Source organism: Cupressus sempervirens, chromosome 8 (genome assembly GCF_028749045.1).
Source record: "Cupressus sempervirens isolate cs-2001-9-10 chromosome 8, ASM2874904v1, whole genome shotgun sequence".
Taxonomy (NCBI): domain Eukaryota; kingdom Viridiplantae; phylum Streptophyta; class Pinopsida; order Cupressales; family Cupressaceae; genus Cupressus; species Cupressus sempervirens.
In genome coordinates this window covers 344,361,694-344,386,725 of record NC_143125.1, presented here as the reverse complement: position 1 = coordinate 344,386,725, position 25,032 = coordinate 344,361,694, and positions in this window count along the sequence as shown.

Below are 25,032 nucleotides of genomic sequence, written 5' to 3'. Positions count from 1 at the left end.
TTGATGAGCTAGTTCTAGGGATGGGAATTCTAATGAAATTGAAAGCCTTGCTTCTTTGCCATATACCAACATAAATGGTGAATTTCCTATTGACCTCTTAGGTGTTATTCTATGAGCCCATAGTGCAGTCCTCAATTTTTGATGCCAACACCTTTGGTTATCCTCTATAGTTCTTTTCATAATCCTAATCAGGTTTTTGTTGGATGACTTAGCCAAACCATTGCCTTGAGGATAGTAGTTTGAGGATGTGCTCAAGTAGATATTATAGTCAACTACCCATGCACAAATTTGAGCTCCTACAAAATATTTTGCATTATCTAAAATAGTGGTTGAAGGGGCACCAAACCTGGTCACAATTCCATCAAGGAACTCAACAACTAAAGATTCTATGACATCCTTCAATGCAAGTGCCTCTGTCCATCTAGTGAAGTAATCTATAGCAGCTAAAATCTATTTGTGACCAGAACTATAAGAATGATTGATAGGGCCTATGAAATCCAATCCCCATTGAGAAAAAGGTTGGTCTACCTGAACGGGATAAAGAGGAAGAACTGCAAGCTTTTTCTTACCAGAGAAGAAGGAACATTTTTCACACTTCCTCACATACCTATGACAATCATAGAATAGGGATGGCGAGTAGTAACCAGCCCTCATGATCTTCATTGTAGTTGTCCTTGCTAAGAAATGACCACCATCAAGACCATCATGAAGCTCTTTGATCATTCTTTCAGCTTGGCCTATGTTAATGCATCTTAATAGGGCTCCATTAAAATATTTATTGAAAAGAATAGCATCAACTATGACATAAGGAATTGACTGTAATCTATACTATCTCCTTTTAGTTCTATCTAATCCTTGAGGATATCCATTCCCTAATAAGAAATTCCTCATATCATCCATCCAATTCCTTGGGTCATCATTTCTTGTCTCTTGTTGTTTTGTTAGTATCATAGTGACTTCCTCATCTGATTCATGATATGATATCATCTATTTACACAACCCCCTCCCTCTTACTAACTTGGTGATCTAGATGTCAACATCGTATTCCATTACTTTAGTAATCCAACCAGCTATCTTCTCACTAATATCTTTTCTCAAAAGGAAATCCTTCACACTTACATGGGGTACTAACAAATGAATTTTATTATGAGACAGGAGGTGTCTAAATTTCTTTAAAGCTCTGATGATTGCAAGGGCTTGCTTCTCTACATAGTTGTATTTGTTTTCATACTCTTTAAGCCCTTCACCAAAGAAATCTATGGGATGCTCTTCATCTTTATCATTTTTTTGAGTCAAGACAGTGGAAATGCTTGACTCACCACCTAGGGCATAAAGGATGAAATCATTTTCAAAATTTGGATTAATAAGAGTAGGGGCTAAGGCTATGGCTACCTTGATCTCTTCAAAACTTTCCTTCCCTTCCTTAGTCCATGCAAAGACCATATTTTTCTTGAGCATAGCCATAAGGGGTTTTACCATGGTAGCAAGATTAGGGATAAATCTTCTCACAAAATTTATCTTACCAAGGAAACTTTGCAACCCTTTCTTATGTTTAGGAAGAGGGAGAGCAAGTATTGCTTTTGTTCTTTCTGGATCAATGGTTAAACCATCCTCAGATACAATGTGTCCTAATAATTTTCCTTGATTGGTAGCAAAGACACACTTGCTTGGGTTAAGCGATACCCCAAACTCTCTACACCTTAAGAACACCTATCTCAAATGATCAAAATAATCTTCTATATTCTTTGAATACACTATGATATCATCAAGGTAAACTAATACAAACTTTTCAATCAAGTCTTTGAAGGCCATCTCCATTGCCTTCTGAAATGTAGCACTTGCATTGGTTAGTCCAAATGGCATCTTACAATAATCATAGGTACCCCATTTGGTGGTAAATGCAGTCTTGTACCTATTAGACTCCTTGACCAGCACTTGATTGTAACTAGAAAATCCATCAAGAAATGAAAACCTCTTTGAACCACTGACCTTGAACAAAATCTACTCCATGGAAGGGAGATGATGGTGATCTTTAAGGGAAGCTTTGTTAAGGTCCCTAAAGTCCACACAAAATCTAATTTCCCCATTCTTCTTCCTAACAGGGACAAGGTTTTCTACCCATGACGAGTGCTTGATGGGGAAAATTATATTGGCCTCAATCAATTTGGATAGCTCTTTTCTCATTAAGGGTTCAATTTTGGGATTCACTAGCCTCTATTTTTGTCTTACTGGTTTGACATTATCAATTAAATCTATGGTATGCTAAAACAACCTTGGGTCAAAACCTTTCAAATAATCATACATCTAGGAAAATGCATCATTAAATTCTTGACATAGATGAATAAAACTTTCTTTCTTAATCTCAAAACATACTTTCCCCATGTTTAAAGATTTTCCACTAGCAACCATGACTAGGGTGTGATTGTCTTCATCAGTAGCTAGGTTCATGACTCTACCTATTGCTTGGTCATCAAGATTAAAAACACTCTCTAAGGTAATAAGGCCCTTAGGAAATTTTTTGGAACTGAGATTAATTATTTGATCACCATACTGATCCTACAGTCTTGACCGGTTTCTATCTAAAAATTATGCTTCATTCTGCAAGAAGCTTACAATTTGTTCATCAAATTCAAACACTTGCCAATGGATGTTGTTCTCAGGGATGGCAAGCCTTACTACCATTTTGATTGGTTGCTTCTTCTTCTCCTCAAGATTCCCTAGCACATCATTAGATGCACCTATTGCTGTAAGTCTATCAGCATATTTCTTTTCTTTTCTAGGGATGCTTTAAATATTAAATGTATCGAAACCCTTAAGAAAATCCCATACCCTATGTTTATAAGACTTGAACAAACCGTTCTTGGTGATATTCTAATTTCTCACTTGATTAACCACCAACTCACTATCTCCATATACACTTAAGGTTTGAATTCCTCTTTTTTGAGCAAGTAGGAGACCCTAAATCAAGGATTCATACTCAGCCACATTATTAGTGCAACTGAATTGGAGCCTAAAGGAGAAGTAGTACCTTTCTTGTGTAGGAGAAATCAACATCACACCAGCCCCTAATCCATTCTTATTCCTTGATCCATCAAAGTACATACTCTGTATCTCACTCACATCTTCTTTAGTCTCCACAAGATTGGGAACTAGAGCATCCTTCTCTAATATATAATATGTACTAAGGCCTATCTCAAGGGTTTCTGACATAGGATCAAATTGATATGCATTAGCCCTTTCATCTAAGAGAAAATTAGGTATCTCTACTAGGGAAGTAGTAGGCTCATTCATTATGTCATTCTCTTTCATTTCTAGGATAGTGCAATTCATTTTGATGAGATTAGGGGTGTAGGGTTCAGTATGATGGAGGGCTAAAGGCTCTACTCTAATTGAAGCTTTGGTCCCATATCTTGTTCTAAAAGACATATATGACCAATTAGAAGATATGTAACCACCTATTTGGGCAGTGAAGTTTCTTGACAAATAGATGGAAAAAAGTGACTTGACTTTAGCAACAGATATATCTTGACTCATGGTACAACCAAGGCATGCATGTAGGGCCATTTCCACATTCCTAAGGATCCCTACAGTCTTGAAAGTACTACCATCAAACTATAATACATCTCTAACAATGGGCTCATATTTCATTTCCAAAACATTAGCAACACACCTAGGCATCACTAAACTACTAGCCCTTGAATCAATCATGCAATTGTGGACTAGTTTACCCCCCATAATTAGAGAAACATAAAATGGAGGGGCTCTAACCTTTTTACTTGTTTCTACCTCCTTATATGGCTATGATAGGCTTGAGGCACTTTCCATGCGGGGTGGATGACCCTTTGGTTCAATACTTTCCACTTCTTTTTGCAGTAACCTATTTTGCATGGGTATAGTCCCACATGGAAATATTCACATTTGTCTTCTTCATTTGTTCTACCACACTGAATGGTGTAGTAGGTACTTTGGTAGAAGCCTTGGGAGCTGCATTTGTAGGAGGTTGAGATGGAACAACCTGAGGATCACTTACATCCTTTCTGCCATTATTTCGCCTTTGTTGCTAAAAGGTATTTGATTGACTATTTACTACTTTTTCATGAGGTATTGCATTTAAAGTTGAGAAATGATTGGGAGGAGGAGGGGTAGCATCTTCAATAGCTCTTCTTTTGCTCCTATTTTTTTGAGCAATGGAATCCTAGTTTACATTACAATGTTCCTCCTCTTGATGATTCATAAAGGACCAATCACCTTGTCCTTCCATATACGAGGCATCTTTAAATTGGTCCTTGTATGATTGTCTTGTTGCAGGCTCTTGGATGGTCAAAGCCAAATAAGATTTAGACTTCTAATACATGCAATGGGCATAGGAGTAGTTATAGAAGGGACAGAAATCTTGATCTTGGGCCATGTTGTTTTGAGGAACTATGGCCCTACTTTGGTTTACATTTGAGGTTGAAGCATGGTTATTCTACGTATTCTAATCAAAAGAATTGTTCCCATAATTATGATTTGGAGGCCTACAACTATTTAGAGGTTGATATTGCAATTGATGAGCCTTACTACCTTGAGCTGGCTATCTCTCTAAAGTCACCACTTTGTTGCTCACTTTCTGCATCACAGAGAAGCTATCCTCCAGCTTCTTCTCTTGGCCCTGCAATCTTTTATCTATGTTCAGCATCATAGATTGCATCATCTCCTTGATTTCATCTATTCCATTTGAAGATGTGGAAGCTTGAGGGACTAGAGCAAGGGATTGTGATGTGGAAGTTGTGGGAAGAGGAGCCATTACTGGTTGGTGATTTGGAATGTCAGGGAAGAAAGGCATAGGAGGCCTTGGAACTAGCTTACCTCCTTATATTAGGATGTTTTTTGACTTTATTACTATGTCATAAGCATTAGGCAAGGTATCTCCTCCCATAGTTTGGATTGTAGTGGAAATGTCACTATTAAAAGCTTTGAGGTAATGCAAGAAAGCATTACCAGGGGTAGGCTTTACTGAAATAGGTATTCTATCCCATGTCTTTTGAAATCTATAGTTGAAATTAGTCATACATTCATGGGGGGCTCTTTTTATAGTAGTCAACTGTTCTAAAAGAGAAAAATGGTCACTTTTGTCCTCAAAGTGTTTGCACAGTCCTACTCCTAATCCATCCCAATCTGTTATAGAACAATGAGCCAAACCTCTATACCATTGTAGTGCTTTTCCTTTCAAGGATGAGGCTAGAAGCCTAACTACAACATCATCTTCTGTAATACCATGGATATTGCAGATATTTGCAACTTCTTGAATGTGTTCTAATGGAGAGATAGAAGTTTCACCAGTAAATTCTGGTATACTTTTGAGTGCAGCTATTGGTATGTCATCTCTTTGGGCTAATAAAAGAGGATTTCCACCATTAAAAGTGGCAAAAGCATGAGCTCTAGGCTGTGCCATATAGGCAATTGATCTATTGATATGTGCAGATGGAAATCTAGGTTGAGATCGAATAGCAAGAGGAGTAGAGATGGATCTTGTAGGTGTATTTGTTACTATTGCACTCCTAAATGGTGATAAAAATACTCCAGTCCTCCTTCTTCTAGGATTTGAAAATGAAATCTCTCGGTACTGAATTTTAAATCTAGAAGATGCCCTTGTTTCAACTTTGGGCATGAATTAATGCAACTTTGGTCTAGAACCAGATGCATTTGAAGCTCAGAGTCACCAAGTACTTGAAGAATCAATCCCTTAAAGGCTTGAACACAAAAGTTAGTACTATCTCCTCGGTATTAATCTTGAAATATTCCTTTTGACACCAATAGACTTGAATTTTTTTTAATATTGTCCCACCAGGCATGCAAAAAATTGTTGCCACAAAATTTTGCACCTTTGTCCAAATTTTTTACCTAAAGACAACCTTGTGAAACATTGAAACAACCTCCAAGTTGTGGGACTTGAACTGTAAGGTTGAGTCTCTAGAGAAGGTTGACTTCCTTTACTATCAGGGTGCACCTAACTACTCTTGGAGAGGAAAAGGGAGAAGGAATGCATAGAAGCAAATCTACCTATTCTAACCTAAGGGGGGTGATGCATCAAAAATAGAGTGTTCAAACCAATCTCTACCCATACATGCACTATTGAACCATCATGACACCAAAAGATATACACATCCAAACTTTCTTTAATCTAATAATCACATGCAAATTAGAAAAACCCAAATGAATGACAAAAGGAAAGAGAGGATTCACTTATATACCATTCATAGGCCAAAAGAGATACAATCATGCAAGATTGTAGATATCTACAATACACCAATGAGAGGAAAATAGTTCTTACACTTCACATCAATGGCTAAAGGAGATAAGAATGTCATACAGTTCAAAGGCAAAGGGAATTTACAGTGAAATTGTAGAGAAATATTAGAGAAAATAGAGAAGAGTCGACCTCAACAAAATCTACAAAAATTTCCTTTATAGCTTAAGCATAACTGAGGTGTTCTCTAACTAAAGTTACTCCACAACCACTGCCATTAAGTCTCTTTAGAGATCTAGATAAAATCTAATCTGGGCACAGATTCAGATACAATGAAATCTGATATTTTGTTGAAATAGGGCCCTGACAAAAATGGCACCATTAAACCATTCTGACCAAGTAGATGGATAAACTGGGGTGGTAGAGTTTTCTCATGTTGTTTACTGGGTTCAACATTCATTTGAGAGTGGTTGGAATTGATCATCAGGATCAAATCGTGTAAGAAAACTCAATTTCCTTTATTGTTGGCTTATGAATCAGCAAAGTTAGCAGGTCAACTAGGTCTTACAACCAAAATGGGCCACGTGGACCAATAATTTCATTTCATTTTGCCACCCTGTAAAGTCTCCACACAGTTGACCTCATCTTCTCAATTAACTGATCCACCTTCCCAACTTAATCGCGATGTCACATAATCATCAGCCTTAACTATTAACGCCTTAGCCGAGCCCATAAGGACACGTGTCCTTCAAGTGCTTTCTTGCATTATTTAATTACCTTGCATCTTCATAATGTGGGGAAGTGCCCATTGTCGATCTGTTTGCATTGGATGGTGGATCTTGCTTTGAGAAGAACGAATGCATGATGTCATTATCAGCTACGTGTCACGAATGGGCTTGCTTGCATTACTTAAAACTCATGCACTTTCATATTGCAAGAAACCACCAACCCTTGATCTTTTCTAAATCAACGATCACAATGCCTAAATTATAAAGTATTAATATCACTGAAAGACCAACCAATGACATCACAAGAAATTAAAAACATGCACAAGGAACACTGACAACTTTGCAACGGGTCTAACTGCTGCTGACAACCAAGAACTTCCATAGCACACTGAGGTTTGAACATCAGTAGAGGCTACATGGCATAAAGGAACTTGCCCACATTAGGTAAAGGTAGTGCATTTTGAGAAAGCGAGAAAGTGCCCACCATAGGTCATGAAAGATCTGACGGTGAGGGAAATGCGGGCAAGTAGAAACATTAAAGTGCACAGTCACTTAGAAACAAGGAAATACATTAAGGTTTTATTTCATTTATTTTCATATTTCCATGGCATTTTGAATACTTAAATATGGAAAGTGACTGTTGGGTGGGCTCAAGTATTTGAATTCAAATTTTTGGCGAGAGGCAAATATGGTTAACAGTACTCACACAATGCAAAGACAAGCACTATGTCTACCAAGGCTTTGTGTCCTTGATAGCCTTGAGTTTATACTGGTTCATAATAGCCAGGTTTTCTTGTCCCCACTTGGGTCATTCCTTTTCATTTCTCAAGAGCATGCCTTCTAAAGGATTCTACACTAAAATAAATTGGATCCACTGTTGGGGGTCAAGATTTGTAATTCACCATGAGGGTGAAGAGCATACTCTCCTATCCCAATTATTTCCCCCAAGCAGACCAAGAAGCTTAATTATCCCACTTGCTTTTGAAATCTAAAGGTGGGTCAAGATCTCTGATTCACAATAAGGGTGAAGAGCATACTTTCTTACCACCAAGAGATCCTAATTGCAAGCTTTAATGTGCCTATGAAAAATGAATCAACTAGTAATATTTCCAGACATGAAAATAAGGGAAATACAAGCACTTAATTGTTTGTTTTTATGCTTCTAGGTAGCCCTGTGAAAAATCATTAGTAGCCTTTTTTCATTTAAATCTTTGACATGTGTTCTTTTAGGGAAAATTTTCAAGTGTTTAGAGAAACCCTACAAGCACAAACATTAGTCCAATAAAAGGTTAGTCCAAAATTATGCAAAAATCTGTAGTAAAACCTTTGTTAGACAATAACAAATTTGAAAAACCTTAAAAACACACTACCAAAGACCTAAAATTGATTAAAGAATTCAAACAGCAACAAGTTATAGGTTGGGTGATAATCTTTTGGTGACATAATATCGTATGATACTTTTCAGTATAGGGTTACAATCCTTTTGGTCTGTGTGATACTTTGCACTATACCCAAGTGATAGATTCTTGTATACTAGTATGATAGAATTTTATATGGGCACGTGATACTTTTACTAGCATAGTATCACCCAGTAGTACTGAGAACTATGATACAATACTAAGAAGGTATCACATGATAATAATGACTACAGAAGAAAAAAAAGACAGGAAAAACAAGAGAAAATGTATAGGTTAAGAGGAAAAACCATAATGTTCTGCCTCATGGTGGGTACCAAAAATTTACAATAGAATTTGTGCATTTCTCTAAACCCTTCTATCCAATATATCTTATATATTAGAACTCTCAAATGTAGTCTTAGAGCTCCCTATCCATTGAGTGCAAAGGTGTGTTTTTTAGCATATGAAGAGCTCTAAGCTCAACCTTAGAGACATGACCATTGCTAGAAAACCATGAAATGGGAGGTTCTTAAGATAAGAGCAAGAATACAAGTTTCAAAAAGAACTCTCAAACATACAATGCAAGAAATGAGCTAAGCTAGAATGAAATGCACAACACAACTAGATTAAGAAAGATGAGCATATTACAACCTTTTTACTTAAACTAGATGATCTAAGATATTGCAAAATAAATTATACTATTTACAAATGAGTCTAAAATAGTATGATGATGATAATGAGATGATTGGACAAGAAGCAAGAAGTTCTCCACAAAGCTCTGAAGAAACCTATCAAGAAACCTACAACATGACATTAGCTTAAAATGGGATCCTTAGATAGGGGGAGAGCTCTCTCTTTTAAAGGTAGATGGATGGTTGATATCAAGGTCAATAAATGGATGATCAAAGGTGGGGGTTGACTTTTTTCATGATCCATGTGTAAGAGAAAGTTAACCAATGAAAAGGAGTTGACTTTTCATGTGAAACAAAAGCCTCTTCTTTTAATTTGAAAATAGGAAAAAAAACTTTATGTGTGCACATTGGGTGGGTTAGAAGAATGGGGTATTTTATTTAATTATAAGGGGACATGTTCTTTTAATCAAATAGGAGCTTAGGATATTATAGCAAACTATAGGTTATAATCAAATAAATTGATTTTTAGCAATTTGGCCTATGGAAATGATTAATTAATTTACCCAAAAATGCTAAGAAGGGGGCTAATAGTCTAGATGACCATTTTTAGGTGATTAAAGGTAGATATTGGATGGGAAGTCATATTTACTGGCCCACTCCTGATCAATGTTGACACCATTTTTTATCTTTCCTTGGGTTGGTTACATAACAATAGGAACACAATCCAATTGATATGCCCCATTTTGTTGTCATGGATCTCTAAGTGTTTATCTCTAAATCTAGACTTCTTTGATGCTCCTTGATATTTGAGAGCCACTATTTTAGGATTGATCTTTACAGACATGGAAAATAAAGATGACTCCATTTTACTCGCACAAAAGGAAAACATCAATGTATCATCAGTAAAAAACCAAAATATTCTCTAACAAACTTGACCAAAATGGCAAGAACTGGTCGAACTCGAAGAAATTGACAAATTTTCCCTATAGTGCCTGAAAGGTGTACATGTGTACCCTATGCATGTGCACATGTGTGCAAAGTATGCATAGTATGGCCCCTTGTGGTATTTTTTCCTTTGAAAGGCACATATTGTGCATGTTGCACACATAGCACACATGTGCATTTGTAAAAAATGTCCATCTTTGTGTAGTAGTTACAAGTTCACTCTTGCTATACATAATGTGTTGCATGTGCACCCTTTTGGGGTACACATATGCACATATGTGCATTTTACCTTATGTTCTATCAAAGCCAAAGGATGGGATGCAAAGGTGTGGGAGAACAAACGTGCACATATGTGGCTCTATAGACTCTAGAATGCAAAAGGTGAGTTTATGGTAGGGTGAGTTTATGGTAGGGTACATTGTATTTATAAGCAAGGGCCTTTGGATGTGCACATCGTGCACCATTTTAGGTATGCTCATGTACATCTATGTATGTGTACTCTTTTTGGGTTTAATCATTGTGGATGCACATTTTGCACCACTAATAGGTGTGCATGTGTGCACTTTTTGCTTGCCTTGAAAATTTGTGATTTTCTTCTCAACTAATTTAGCTTGAGATTGATTGACCGAACATCGTAGAATGACCTAGAACCAAAGGGAGACCCTATTCACTAAGGCACCCAACTAGTGCCATGTTCTAGAGAATGGGATCCCTCACCCTAAAAGAAAAGAGAGGACCCCCATTTTGGACTCAAAATGGGGGGTGTTGTTAAACCACAACATAGCTAAAGGATAAAATTTATGCACTAAAGGAAAATTACACACCATGTGCACCTTTGCAAGGTACACAACTTAACCATGTCCTCCTTTGCTACCAAGTGTCAAGGTGCACACTTGCACACCTTGTACACTTGCGCACCTTGCACACTTGTGAACCTTGATAAGGAGTGTATTTTAGAAACTAAGGTCCCCCAAGATAATTGAGAGGGGGATGGGGGTGAATCAGTTATCCAACTAATAAAAAATTTATCAACCTTATTAATCCTTAAGCATGTGAAAAATATAACCAATAACCATAAGAAGATACTTATACGCAATAACATCAGATATGTTAACTAGGGAAACCCTTGATCATAGGGAAAACCTCAATGGGGATGGTACCCACAAAATGTACTAATATAAATGTTCCTTCCATGAGGATGGACTCTGTTAGGAGCTAATGAAATACATTCAGTGCATACTAGTCCTTGTTATGAGATTCCAACCATGTTAGGAGTTGTGCTAACCCTATTAGGAGTTGTAGAAGGCAAATGGACCCACTATCCAAATAGCTTCAAGGGAAAGATCACTGAACTCACTGTCTAACTAATATCTATATTATTCCTTGTAGAATAGAATAAATTTATAGCTCCTTATTTTTCATTTAACCAGACCAAACCTCTTCTGATCTTGATACCAAATCACCAACTTTGCATCTAATAATCCCTTGGATCACTTACTCACATTTACCAAATACTTCACATATCACACACTCGAATAAATAATTTCACATCAAGGAAAATAACCTTTCTTTATACCATATCCTCAAAATAATTCCTTTAGTCGACCTTCAGGCTTTCCCAATTAATTATAATAGGACCTCATTAAGATATATCAAAGTATTACATATTTTTATAACTATAAATAATTGTGGGCTCATTGTCTTTACAACTTTCCACATGTACACCTTCAAACTTTGCACACTCATTAACATCATCATCAAGTTGTCTAATACTATCACTATCTAAAAACACTCATCATGATTCTATACATAATAAGGGATACAAATAAATTATCAAAAACCACTTATTAGGTACTTTGTCTTCTTAATATCTTTTTTAAAACAAGCATATCTTTTGCATGTCTTTGACTCTCTATATGCGCACTTATCCACATCATCAAGATAAAATATAGAATGCATCCTTAAGTTCACTTGACCTAGTCATTGTACATAGTCCATACAACCTTGTTCTATTTCTGCTACTATGCTAGTCGGCATAGAACAATGCTATGTTGACATCAATAACAAACATAGTCATGAATGCAACATGTCAATCATGCTAACAATCTTTGCAACTGTTCTAAAAATTCTTAGGATACCTCTCCAAAGGAATACCATCAACATTCATGCTAACAATATCCCTTTTTGGTATTGATGGAAACATAGATTAAAAACATCTAAATTCCAAGAATACCAAATCAAACTCTTTTGTTGTTCTCCCCTTTTAAAATCCTCTTCATCAATCAAATTTGAAATCCACTAGAATATTGTTCCATATGTGCTTGCTCATTCTTAGGATTGACATCAATTATTCATACTTTGATTCTTAAGAAAAACTCTAATTATTTTATGGATAGTCATCAATTTTCACACTTCTCTCCCATTCAATGTTTCTCCTATTAACATCAATCACTCTCATCCATAATAATATTTCTCCTACAATTATAGGAGATATTTTTCATGTATAGTTCTCCCCCATTGACATCAATGAAAAAGCTTCATTATGTCAATTATTTGGTCCAAGTCTTCAATTAGCTCAAGTGTCCAAAGACATTGTTCTAAACTAACTACAAAGAGTCCTTGATGACTCAATTCATCTCAGATACTCCCCCATATAGGAAGCATCAGCATTAAGTCTAGATAAACAATAGTGCTTTGTACCACTAGACTGATGCAGTTTCTATATCATCTATTTAGAAGTAGGAAGGAGCATAATGCCAAGCATCCCTCATAAATACTCAAAATGTATCTTTAGGTAAAGGATTTGTAAATATATATTCAATTTGCTCTTATGTATTTACATACTCCAATTTAATCTCTTTCTCTGCAACTTTCTCTCTCAAAGCATGATAGTTAGTAGATATATGCTTATTCTTAGAATGCAACATAGGATTCTTAGAGATACTCAGTGTACTTGTGTTATCACAATTTATGATAATAGGTTCATAAAAATTGATCCCAATATCCTTTAGTGTCTACTTCATCCATATGATCTTATTACAATTGTTTGTTGCTACTATATACTTTTCTTTTATTGCACTCTATGAAATACAACCATGTTTCTTTCTTAGCCAAGAAACTAATCTTCCTTCAAGTAAAAATGATCCACCACTAGTGCTCTTTATGTCATCCATACCACCTTCCTAATCCACATGATTATATGCACACAAAGTAAAATCACTTGATCTATTATACCATAGTCCAAAATTAAGTATAACCTTTAAATATTTGAATATCCTCTTTATTGTTGCATAATGTGATTCCTTTGGATCATCTTGAAATATTTCTACTATCCCAATTGCATTTTTGATATCTAGGCTTGTGTGAGTCAGATATTGTAAACCTCTAATCATAGATCTATACTTCTTTTGCTCAACTATAGGTGTCTCATCTTTTCTAGATAATTTGTGACCAATTATCGTAGGTGTACCAATAGGATTATAACTTTTTAAGCCATATATTTTCAATAAGTCTTTTAAATAATTTACTTATGATAAGAAAATACTATCACTATTTTGTACAATCTGTAAACGCAAGGAAAATTTCATCTCACCAATCATACTCATCTCCAACTCATTCTCCATTTCATCATCAAACTTATCACTTGCTTCATTATTAACTCCAAAGATTATGTCATCAAAAAATATTGCAATGATCAATAATCCACTCTCAATTCCTTTCAAATATAAGTTACTATTTGTCATACCTTTAGAAAATCCCAAGTTTTCCAAATATTTATCCAACCTTGCATACTAGGTTTTAGGTGCTTGATTTAGACCATCCAATGCTTTCTTCAATTTGCATACCATGTTTTTTTTTATGTCAAGGGAAGTCCATTAGGCTTCTCAATTTACAATTCTTCTTCAAGTTCTCCATTCAAAAATGTTTAATTTACAACCATCTGATAAACTTTAAACTTCTTACTTACTGCATAAGCTAAGAACATTGTTACTAATTCCATTTTGGCAATAGGGGAAAATGTATTTTCATAATCTATACCTTCTTGCTATCAATATCCTTTGCATACATATCTTTATTTATTCCTCAAACATCACCTTGTACATTCATTTTATTTTTGGATACCTATTTAGTTCCTATAGCATTATTGTCTTTAGGTCTAGGTGTAGGACCAGAAAATGGGTTAGAACCTAGCATACTATGAGAAACCACAAAAATCAATAAAAATACACTAAAACTCCTCTAATATACCATGAAAGCGAACTAAAATAAATAAATAAACACAAAGTAAAACTCTCTCTTTAGTTGTAGCTCCCATGTCCTTCTTTCTTCTACATTTGATCTAGCTCCAATTGCCTATAGTGTCTACATAATTGAAAGCAAATGACTGAGCTATGATAATGCTATTGAGAGTACTAGAAGTTTGGTTTGGGCATGATGTGATAATAGAATTATTAAAGATCAAAAATGAGAGTAAGATGGCTCAATTTATAGCCAAAGTGAAAGAGGAGAGACATGAATGAGAGGATGGACACTTGCCAAATCGAGTGTGCAACTTGGCATGATATTCCTTAGAATATCTATGACAACCATGACACAATATGCCAAATATGAGATTCTATGACACATGAAAGTCAACATGGCTAAAAGTGGAGGAGAATCTATGACATGCATATGACATCTCAAAGCCACTTCTAGGATTCTATGATGCATGAAAGTCAACATGGGTAAAAGTGGATGAGAATTTATGATGTGCATATGACACCTCAAAGCCACTTGTACCCAAGAATCTATGATGATGGAGGCTTATTATAGATATGTGTAAGGAACATAATATATCAAATATGAGATATTTTAGCCAAGTGTAGGGATAATATCTACGACATGTCATGTCCATGTGTCAAGGATAGGTGGAATATTTGAATTAAAAATTCATATATCTACACAAATAGATATTAGTAAAATAGAAATTATAAGTGGAAAAATGGGACTTAGGAAATTGGGAATTCCCATAGTTTGCAAAGATGAATCAATTAATTAATTAATATAAATTAATTGAGAACATTTGATTAGCAAGAATAATTAGTGATGCATAATGAAAATGATTGAACTGACATAGGATTAGATTAAATGATTGGCTAATTTGATGAAATAAATGATGATAATATCCTTTGATGAAATGCAATGATTATGCAGATCAACTAGGATGATGATGGGTAGATCAAAGCCATGATCAAATTGAATGATAGATTAGGATTGAATGCATGTCAAGGAAACATGACATGGATTAAGGACATGTGATATTTAACTAACATTGTAAATTCTATAGGATTGAAATCAATTGATAAGGTTGATCATAATAACATTAACGAATATTGTCAATGTTATTAAATTAGTTTGATGATACCATGATCTAACATTGAGGGACTCAAAAATGTCAAAGATTAGATAATAAGAAAGATAAATTTGACCTAGCACTGAGGGACATGATAGTACTAAGTTTAAATTTGATAGTTTTGATAAGATTTGATAGGTTGCCAAGGCACTAAGGAACATCAAAATACCTAGGGTTTGATAGATGATGATTGATTTGAGATATTTGATATATTTCAAGTTGAGTATGGCTGATTTGGGACTACTTTGGGTTGATTTGGGATGATTTTAGGTTGATTTGAGATGATTCTAGATTGATTTGGGATGATTTTAAATATGTTGAAATGATTTTGGATTGATTTTTGAAAATTTGGATAAAATAGGGATTGATTCCAAAATGATCTACAATTGATTTGAAAGGGGATATTAATGATGAAGGATATTGTTAGAATATGTTTGCATGATAATCAAGTTGGCCAAAAGATCAGAATTAGTAAAATGAGAAAATGGGATGAGTTAGTATTAAAAAGTGATTAAACAGTAGATGTGAATCATTTTTTAGTGTCTACACTAGGAACCAATTCCCATGTCTTATTCTTCACAATCTAATCTAAATCTTCCTTCATTTCTTGAATCCAATGATCATCTTTGCATGCTCATTTTCCTTCTTTAGTTCAACTTCAGAAATCAAACATAATTCCTATGTGTTAAGTTTTATGGATCTCTGATAGATAATACTGATACTATAAATATGAGAACAATAGAATTCTTAATTGGATTACTATTGACTAGTCTTGTTCTTCAAATACTGATTGTTAGTGTAGTTTTTTATTTTTTCCTATTTTGCTAGGTTTTTCCTACACTTTTAATAATCTCGCTTAGGTTAATAAAGCATGTCTTATTAGGTGAATGGTTGTGAGGTGTCACCTTCCTACATGTGAGCATCCATTAGCTATCTTTGGAAGATACTTTGCTATCTTTAGTCCGATAGATGGTTGCTCCTCATTGGTTGGTGTTGCCACCTCCTCTCTCTTCCTTGCCTATATAAGCATGCTACCTGGCTTGTATTTGTATCTCTTGTTTTTGCATCCTCTTAATGCTATTTTGCTTCCAGCATTTGCATTACTCTCTTGGAGACTAACTCTATGATGTTATTTTGATTTTGTATCATTTGCATTCATAGTTTAGATATTTACTCTTTGCACTAGTTTTCTGGATTATTAATCTTTTCAGATTCTAACATGGTATCAGAGCTTTTCTATGTGCAAGAGTAGATTTTAGTTTCCTTATTTGAGAGATTCAGGGGGGGCAAATAAACTTTATTTTAGTTATTTGAAAAATGAAGTATGCTCTTCTCTTGCATCTTTGGATGATCTTGAGAATCAGAAAAGTTTTGACAAAAATAGTTTTTCTCTGGGGTTTCAATCTCAAATCTGACAACCAACTTGCATATTTGGAGTTTTCAATCAGTTTTGCAAGTTCCAGCATGCCATTGATGGACTTGAAAAGCTGATCCAGCATTTTCATGTCAAATTTTGGTTGCTGGGGTCGTTTTCTGATTTTTGGAGCCATTTTTTTTCTGTTAAAGGCATCTGATTTACACTATAGCAACATCTTCTGTTCATCAGGAAGAAAAATGCTTTCTGGGTTTTGTTTGCAGCCTTGAAAAACCATCTAGGTATCTTTTAGATTTTGCATGCAAGCTGTATATTTTTCAGAATCAAGCATGCAAAGCTACAGCCATACCCCTCTCCGTTGGCAGCCGCAGATTTGAATGCAGTTTTCAAATGTCTTGTTCTTGCTCATACGGACTCCGATTTTGATGATTCTTGTTATGAACTTGGCTATTTTTTTGTGCTCTATCCACTATTGGAGTTATTTTTTGATTTTCATGCATGAATTCTTCAGAAATTGCAGATTCTCAGCCGTGACTGTGCACAGTTCTTGTTTTGGAAACTTCGGAGGATCATAACTTTCTCATACGACCTCATATCAAGGCGATTCTTTTTTTGAAAGTGCATGATTTTTCGAGTAGATCGCAGTGGTGCTATTCGTTTCCTTGATTATTGTGCCCAAGTTTCACTTTTAACATATGCTCTTCATGAGGGTTTGTAATGCATTGAAATCAAGACCTACTTGTGGTTTTTTTGGCCATAACTTTTGCATATGGAGGTATTTTTCCGATCCAAAAAAAAAAGCGCCGGAAAGCTGGTTCCGAGATGGAGATGTCGGTACAAGTGTTTTTGAGTTTTGATTCAGTTTGGTTGCCTGTTATGGCAGTCGAAGCTGGATGTTCTATTTTGCACTCCGGGAGGCATATCTTGAGCTTTCGATCTCCAATTTTGGACTTCTTTATATCGTTGGAAAGCTCTTTCTGTGCTCTTTCCAGTTATGCTGGTTGTTGTTCCAGATTCTGTTCCAGACACATCCTATTCAGTCTTTTGCATTTTAGCATTCTGGTGGATATTCTGTTTGTTTCAGCTCCGGAGATTGATTTTGTTGCTTCAGTTGCTTCGTTTTTGGCTTTAATTTCTTTTGTTTCAGCCTTATGTTTTTTGTGATCATTGTTGATATTCACTGTAAGCATCTTTATGCAACGCACTGAAATAAAGTGCCACTCTTGCATTTTGGGATCCTTTTCATCATTGTGATTCGTTGTACTCGCACTATTATATAAAGTGCCATGGGGGGGATAGTTGTTTGCCGCTTATAGGCTCTCTTTCTCTAATTCCTCATGCAGTGTCGACAACACATGCCTTTATTTGTGTTTGTACCTCACTCTTGATGAGTTTGGCTCCTGTGTTGTAGGAGATTTTTGGCCCATCTTTTCAGCTGCCTGTCACCTCACCTACCTTAAGGGGAGGTTATATTTTTATTCTATGCTTCTTTGGTTGATGGTTCGTGCCTTCTATTTCCATGGAGGTTCCTTTGGTTGATGGTTCGTGCCTTCTATTTCCATGGAGGTTCCTTTGGTTGATGGTTCGTGCCTTCTATTTCCATGGAGGTTCCTTTGGTTGATGGTTCGTGCCTTCTATTTCCATGGGGGTTCTACAGATCAGCATTTTGACAGAGTTTTGCGGTTCTTCATGCTTCAGTGATGCTGCTTCTTCATGATCACTCCTTGTTCCTATTTTAGGGGACAATTTCCCTAGTGGGAGACTTCTTTAGTTCTTCACTAGGTTCTTACCTCTTTTTGGGGGAGGGTTTTTCCCTTGTGGTTTTCTCTCTTTCCCCGCTTTCAGAGGTTGCATCTTCTTGCATTGTACTTGGGTACCTAACATGGCCTCGTTGCCGGGACCCATTTCTACATCCACCTAAGCTTCGCTTATGGGGGGGTGTTAGTGTAGTTTTTTATTTTTTCCTATTTTGCTAGGTTTTTCCTACATTTTTAATAATCTCGCTTAGGTTAATAAAGCATGTCTTATTAGGTGAATGGTTGTGAGGTGTCACCTTCCTACATGTGAGCATCCATTAGCTATCTTGGGAAGATACTTTGCTATCTTTAGTCCGATAGATGGTTGCTCCTCATTGGTTGGTGTTGCCACCTCCTCTCTCTTCCTTGCCTATATAAGCATGCTACCTGGCTTGTATTTGTATCTCTTGTTTTTGCATCCTCTTAATGCTATTTTGCTTCCAGCATTTGCATTACTCTCTTGGAGACTAACTCTATGATTCTATTTTGATTTTGTATCATTTGCATTCATAGTTTAGATATTTACTCTTTGCACTATTTTTTTGGGTTATTAATCTTTTCAGATTCTAACATGATGATCTCTAATATCTATGTGCAAAATCTACTTCTTTGTATATTTAGATGAAGTGAGATGAATACTTGATGCCTCTACAAATTAGATAATATAGAGAAGTGATGATAATAATCTGAATGCAAATCATTGAGACAAGATGTCATTTATAGATGTTGTAATGTAGTGATCTAATGCTTGTATATATACCATAGTGAAGGGTCATGACCTCTATAGAGTCATGGTCATGCCTCTACGATGGCATGAACAATTTTTGTTTAATAAAAACTAACCTTAACATAAGGTAGTCAGTGATTACTATGTTTTTGAAATTAAAAGCGACCAAAATCAAGGGGGTCGGCCCTTAATAGTCAAAAGGCTGGTAACCAACACATTACCAACTAGTAATAAAAATAGACAAAAAGAATAGGAGAACTAGCAGTCAGAGACAAGAACCTAAAACTAGAGAGCTAGAACCAGAAAAGAACCCTAGCAACTAAACAAAGTCCAACAAGGCACCCAGGCCAAATAAAAACTTAATTATAGCTGATAACCAGCAAAACTATAATTGTCATAATAGTATATAAAGTCTTTGGATCCATGGACCCCATAACTGAACAAAAATAAAATAAAAATTTAAAAAAAGAGACTTAGATTTCTTTTTCCCATTTTCCTCTTGCATGAAGAAGAATTTGGGCCCAGTCATCAGCAAAGAACTTAAAGAGTAATTTATTGTCCTCCATGTCCAAGCTAGCTTCCTCCTTCTCCTGTGCCAGCAATTGGAGGGTATTTGTAGTAGCATGAGTAACTTTAAGTCCAAACTTGGAGAAGGTGAAAAAACCCTCCTCTAAAGCTTTGACTCTTTCCTCCAGGTTTCTATAATGCTCCTCCATTGTCGCCATCTCCTCTTTATGCTCCTCAACCTTCTTAGTAGCAACCTCCTTCATTTTTTGTCCCTTTGGTTTATCCTACAACACCCGTGGTTTAGAATAAATATTCAAATTTTCCTTAACAGGGGAAGAGATGGTAATTGGGGAAATATCCTTTTTTCTCGTCTCATCACAAAAAGTAAAGGGTTTAAGTGAGAAGCTAGTTGAAACATGGGTTGTCTCAGTATTCCTTTCTTTGTCGTCTAACACTTAAGTTTGAGTGTCATCCATCAAAATGTTCCCAGAATTGAAACTTTTTTCCCCCTCCTCATTACCATCATCCTTTTTAGAGTTGGAAATGCTTTCCTCCTCCCTTCCGTCACTGTTATTGTCTGAGCTATCTTCTTCAACTTTCTCAACAGGGTATCTAATTGACTTCTGCGTACCCCTAGCCTGGGATTGAGCTAGCCTACAAGACCTTCTTCTTGCTTTTCCCCTAATATCTTCACCAGAATCCTCTCCAACAACCTCTACCACCTTATCAACTTTTAATTTCTTGTTTCCCTTTTGTTCTATTGCTATGTCAAGTTTTTTCTTTTTCTTAGTATCCTTACTAGGAGATGGCCTAGGAGTATGGATTTTTCTCCCCATATTGGAGCTCGGGGGGGAAATCCTACTATGGTAGGGGTTTCCACAACAACCTCTTTAGGGGGACATAAAGCTAAGTGGAACTGATACAAAAAAAAAAAATTAACCCCTGATGAATAATGGTGAAGTTTAGGCCTTTACTTTTTTTTTCCTTAATATCCTTAATCATATCCTCAAGCGAATGTAGAAGAAAAAATGGAGTGGAAATGAAATCCCTATTTCTAAAATGATTCAACAAGGGAAAATGATAGTAATAGCACACTCCAAACTTGCCTTCCAGGGTGAGATACTTCATCAGGACTAGACACACATCATCCCAGGGCTCAGGTAGCTTATCCCTTTTAAACCCTCCTATGTAGTGAATCGGCTCCTCATTCTTTGCAAAGAAGTTTTTCATGCTATTCTCATCTGATACTTTGGTGACTTTCTTCCACTTTTTTCCCTTCATTATGAGTCATGTTGCCATGGCAATAACCTCCTCCATGACTTGAAAAGTAATCTCGTTGATTGTGACCTTCCTATCATCCCAATTATTCACAAATAGTAAGGCACAATTTTCATCGTGCCCAGCCATGGACAACATATATGGCAAAAAACCCCCTTCCTTTAGGAGATACCAGGTCGCCATCCAATCCTTGAACTTCTCAAGTCTCGTTGGTTCCAACCGATTCATATCACCTACCATATCAATTTCACCACTATCCTGCCTCTCTTCCTTAGAAATACGCATCAGAACTTTATCATTTTCCAATTCTCTATGGATGCTCTCTTACTTTAATCCTTTGGGGGAATAGGGATCAAAATTACAGACCCTTGTATGATGAGCACCAGAATCCCATAACATCTTATTATGAGATTCGTGGGTATTAAAAAACCTAATTTTCTCTGCCCGTCGATTTTTGACATCCCAATCCATAATATCTATCATACTTCCATTTGGGAAGTGATTCGAAGCTTGCCTCGAGTTACCATAATTGCAAAAACACAATTTCCTTAATTCATAATTACTCCACTTGTCATTTGTACGGCCACGTCTATCTCTTATTTCCAAAATGCTAAAGTTGAATTTAGCGACAAAGTTCTCCATCTCGCCAAAATTGGCCTTACTTTTAAATTTAGTGATCATCATTTTGAATTCTACCGCCTTTTTCCTCAAATATCAACATCCTTAGATTTTTGTTGATATCAACTAAATTTTCCCAGCACATGATTGCCCTAACCTTAAACCCCATGGCAGTCACAGTGTCTGCCACTTGATTACCCTCCCGGTAGAAATGCTGCAGGTGGACCATTCTCATTTCCTCCAATATATTTTTAATATCCAGGATGATATTTCTAATCTTCCATCCCAATTTTTCCTCCCCCTTTACCCAATTGATCACCAGTTTGGAGTCCCCTTCTATAGTTAACTCTAAAATGTTTCTTTCCCTAGAAAGTTTTAGACCCTATAATAATGCCATAGCTTCTGCCACATTATTGCTACCAATCCCCACCTGGCCTACATAAACCAATAGAACATCACCATTCCTGTCTCTCAGCACACCACGAGCCACTCCCTGTCCTCCTTTCACAGCTTCATCAAAATTTAGCTTATATTGTGTGATGGTGGGTGATCTCCATATTGTCTATTGTCTCCTCCTCCTAGCAGAGCTATCAAAAAGGAAGAAGTCCAATTGACAACCCCAATTCTCAGCCACAATGCCTTCAATTCTTCTGGTTCCTTCTTTGGCATCTTGTATTTAGCTACTCTTATATTTTCCTTCAACAGTTTTTTCATCACTCCAAAAACCACTTCAACCATCCTATTTTCTCCCCTGAATATCTTGTTATTCCTTTCTTTCCATATGTGCCAGCATACATATGGTGGGATAAACTTCCATAAGAGGATTAGTCTTGAATGATGGAATGGGCAATCCCAATTATCCATAAACTATCCCAAGTTATCTTTCATGACCCATACCACCCCCAATATTTCCCAAACCTTAGTCTAGATGTCAACCACAAACTGACATTCAATGAAAAGGTGGTAAATAATTTCTTCCTTTTGTTCAAAAAGGTAGCAACGGTTTGTTATGTAGAATCCCCTTTTTTTCAAATTATCGATTGTTAAGATTTTTCCATGTTGAACCATCCACCAAAAGAAATTAATCTTAGGTATAAGATTACTAATCCATACCTTACTCCACGTAGTTGGGCATAGTTCCTTACTGAACATTAGAGTATAAGCAGATTTGACAGTAAAGTTCCTAGTCAGAGTTAAATCCCAAGCTAATACGTCTTCCTGTGGTAGCATTGGGATCCTCTGTTCCTTTATTAGTTCTTCCAGTTCCTCTATGAGAATACCTATCTCCTACGGATACTCCTCCTTCAATAGCTTCTTCCATCTCCTCCACTGATCAATGTAGTCTCCCACCCTAACCCCTATGTCCTCCTTAAGGAGTTCCTTTAAACCACTATATTTACTTAAAACCAGTGGTTTCCCCTCTATCCATCTATCTTCCCAAAACCTTATATTGAAGCCATTTCCCATAATCCACCTCAATCCTTCTCTTAGCAGTCCTATATTTCTAATAATGTTTTGCCAAATCTTTGAACCACTCGAGAGGTCATTATTATACAGGCTCCACCGAAAGGATGTATTAGACAAATGTTTACCTTTCATAATATTTCCCCACCCCTTGTTTCCTTCTGCCAGTCTCCATCCAATTTTTGTAAGGAGAGCTTTTGGTTTACACACCTCCTCCAAGTTGACCAAATTCAATTTATTTTTCTCTTCAGTCCCTGACCATAGGAAATTCCTTTGAATTCTCTCAATTTTCTCAGCCATATTAAGATTAATCTTAAATATGGATAAGAAATAAATAGGGATTCCCTGAAGGGCAGCAACAATTAGTTGAATTTTTTTGGCATTCCTTAATATCTTCCCTTTCCACCCTACAAGCTTCTTTTGAATTCTCTCCACTATCAAATTCCAAAATTCATTAGACACCTCCTTGGTAGCGAGGGGGAGGCCTAAATAAGTGTCTGGGAGGCAAGCAGATTGGAAATCCAAGATTTTCTTAATCCTTCTTTGAAGTGACAGTGTTAAAGAAATAAATCTTGCTTTTATGGTAGTTCACCCATTGCCCTAAGCTTTCTTCATAATTATGTAAAATCATTTTCCAAGCTTCAGATTCCATGATTGAAGATTCTCCAAATAGGAAGGTGTCATCCAAAAATTGTTGAATAAACTCAGCTTTAGCATTAGTGGCTGGTTTCACACCTTTAATGTAGCCCGAATCAACTAATTTACAGAATGACCTTCCCAAGACTTCAGCAACCATGATAAATAGGTAAGGTGAGAGGGGGTTGCCCTGTCTTAAGCCTTTTCCTACCATTATGTTACCCCATGGGGACCCATTTAGTAGGATGGAGTACTGCACTAAGCTCACCATCAACATGATTAGGTTTTCGGTGATTACTGTGTTTACTTGCAATGATAAGTATATTATGATCTTCACTAATGTATAATCATTCAATATTCTGTTAGCTGATAATGTCATTAATTTAATTTCAAACAATATACATACATACATACATACATACATATATATCTATGTATATGTATATGTATATGTATATGTATATGTATATGTATATGTATATATGTATGTGTGTGTGTATGTATGTATGTATGTATGTATAAATTTTTCAATCTTTTCCATACAATACAATGGAAACATAAACACAGATTATTATATCAGATAAACATCATTTACTTCTATTGATGCTAAAACATTAACACTCCCTCTTTAGCAAGGGAGAAGTAATACACCATTTGGATTTCAATATAGAATACCTAATTGTTTTATTTGATCTTCACACAATGAATAGTTATAGGGAAGATAACAAAAATCACCAAGTTACGAACACTATCATAATGTACATCATAAACTCTAATTGTCTGAAACAATATCTAGAGTAACCATAATGGAAATGTTATCTATGATCTCTAGTTTCTTGAAGCAATGTTTCCATAATAATAACATGAAAGTTTTGTACTCATGATCTCTAATTTCTCTAAACAATGTCCAGAGATGTCCATGACAATAACATGGGTTCATTATCTATGATCTCTAATTGCTCGTGGCGATGTCTATAGATGTCCATTATAGCATGCCTATCATTATAATAGGCCTATCATTTACAAGATCATCACCTTGTAAATAATTACCTTCTAAATAAATATGTCCATGAAATATTGTCACCTTTCATTGCATATCGAATGTGACTAAACAACAATAGAAGCATAAACACACATGAATTTAAAATTTTAATTCAATATTCAATATTACAAATCAATCATACCAAGATTTTCTCTAAAGTATTTCAACTTCACCTTAGCAAGAGGTTTGGTAAAGATATCAATTGTTTGCTCATTAGTACAGATGTACTCTATTTGAATGATTACTCAATTCACCATATCTCAAAT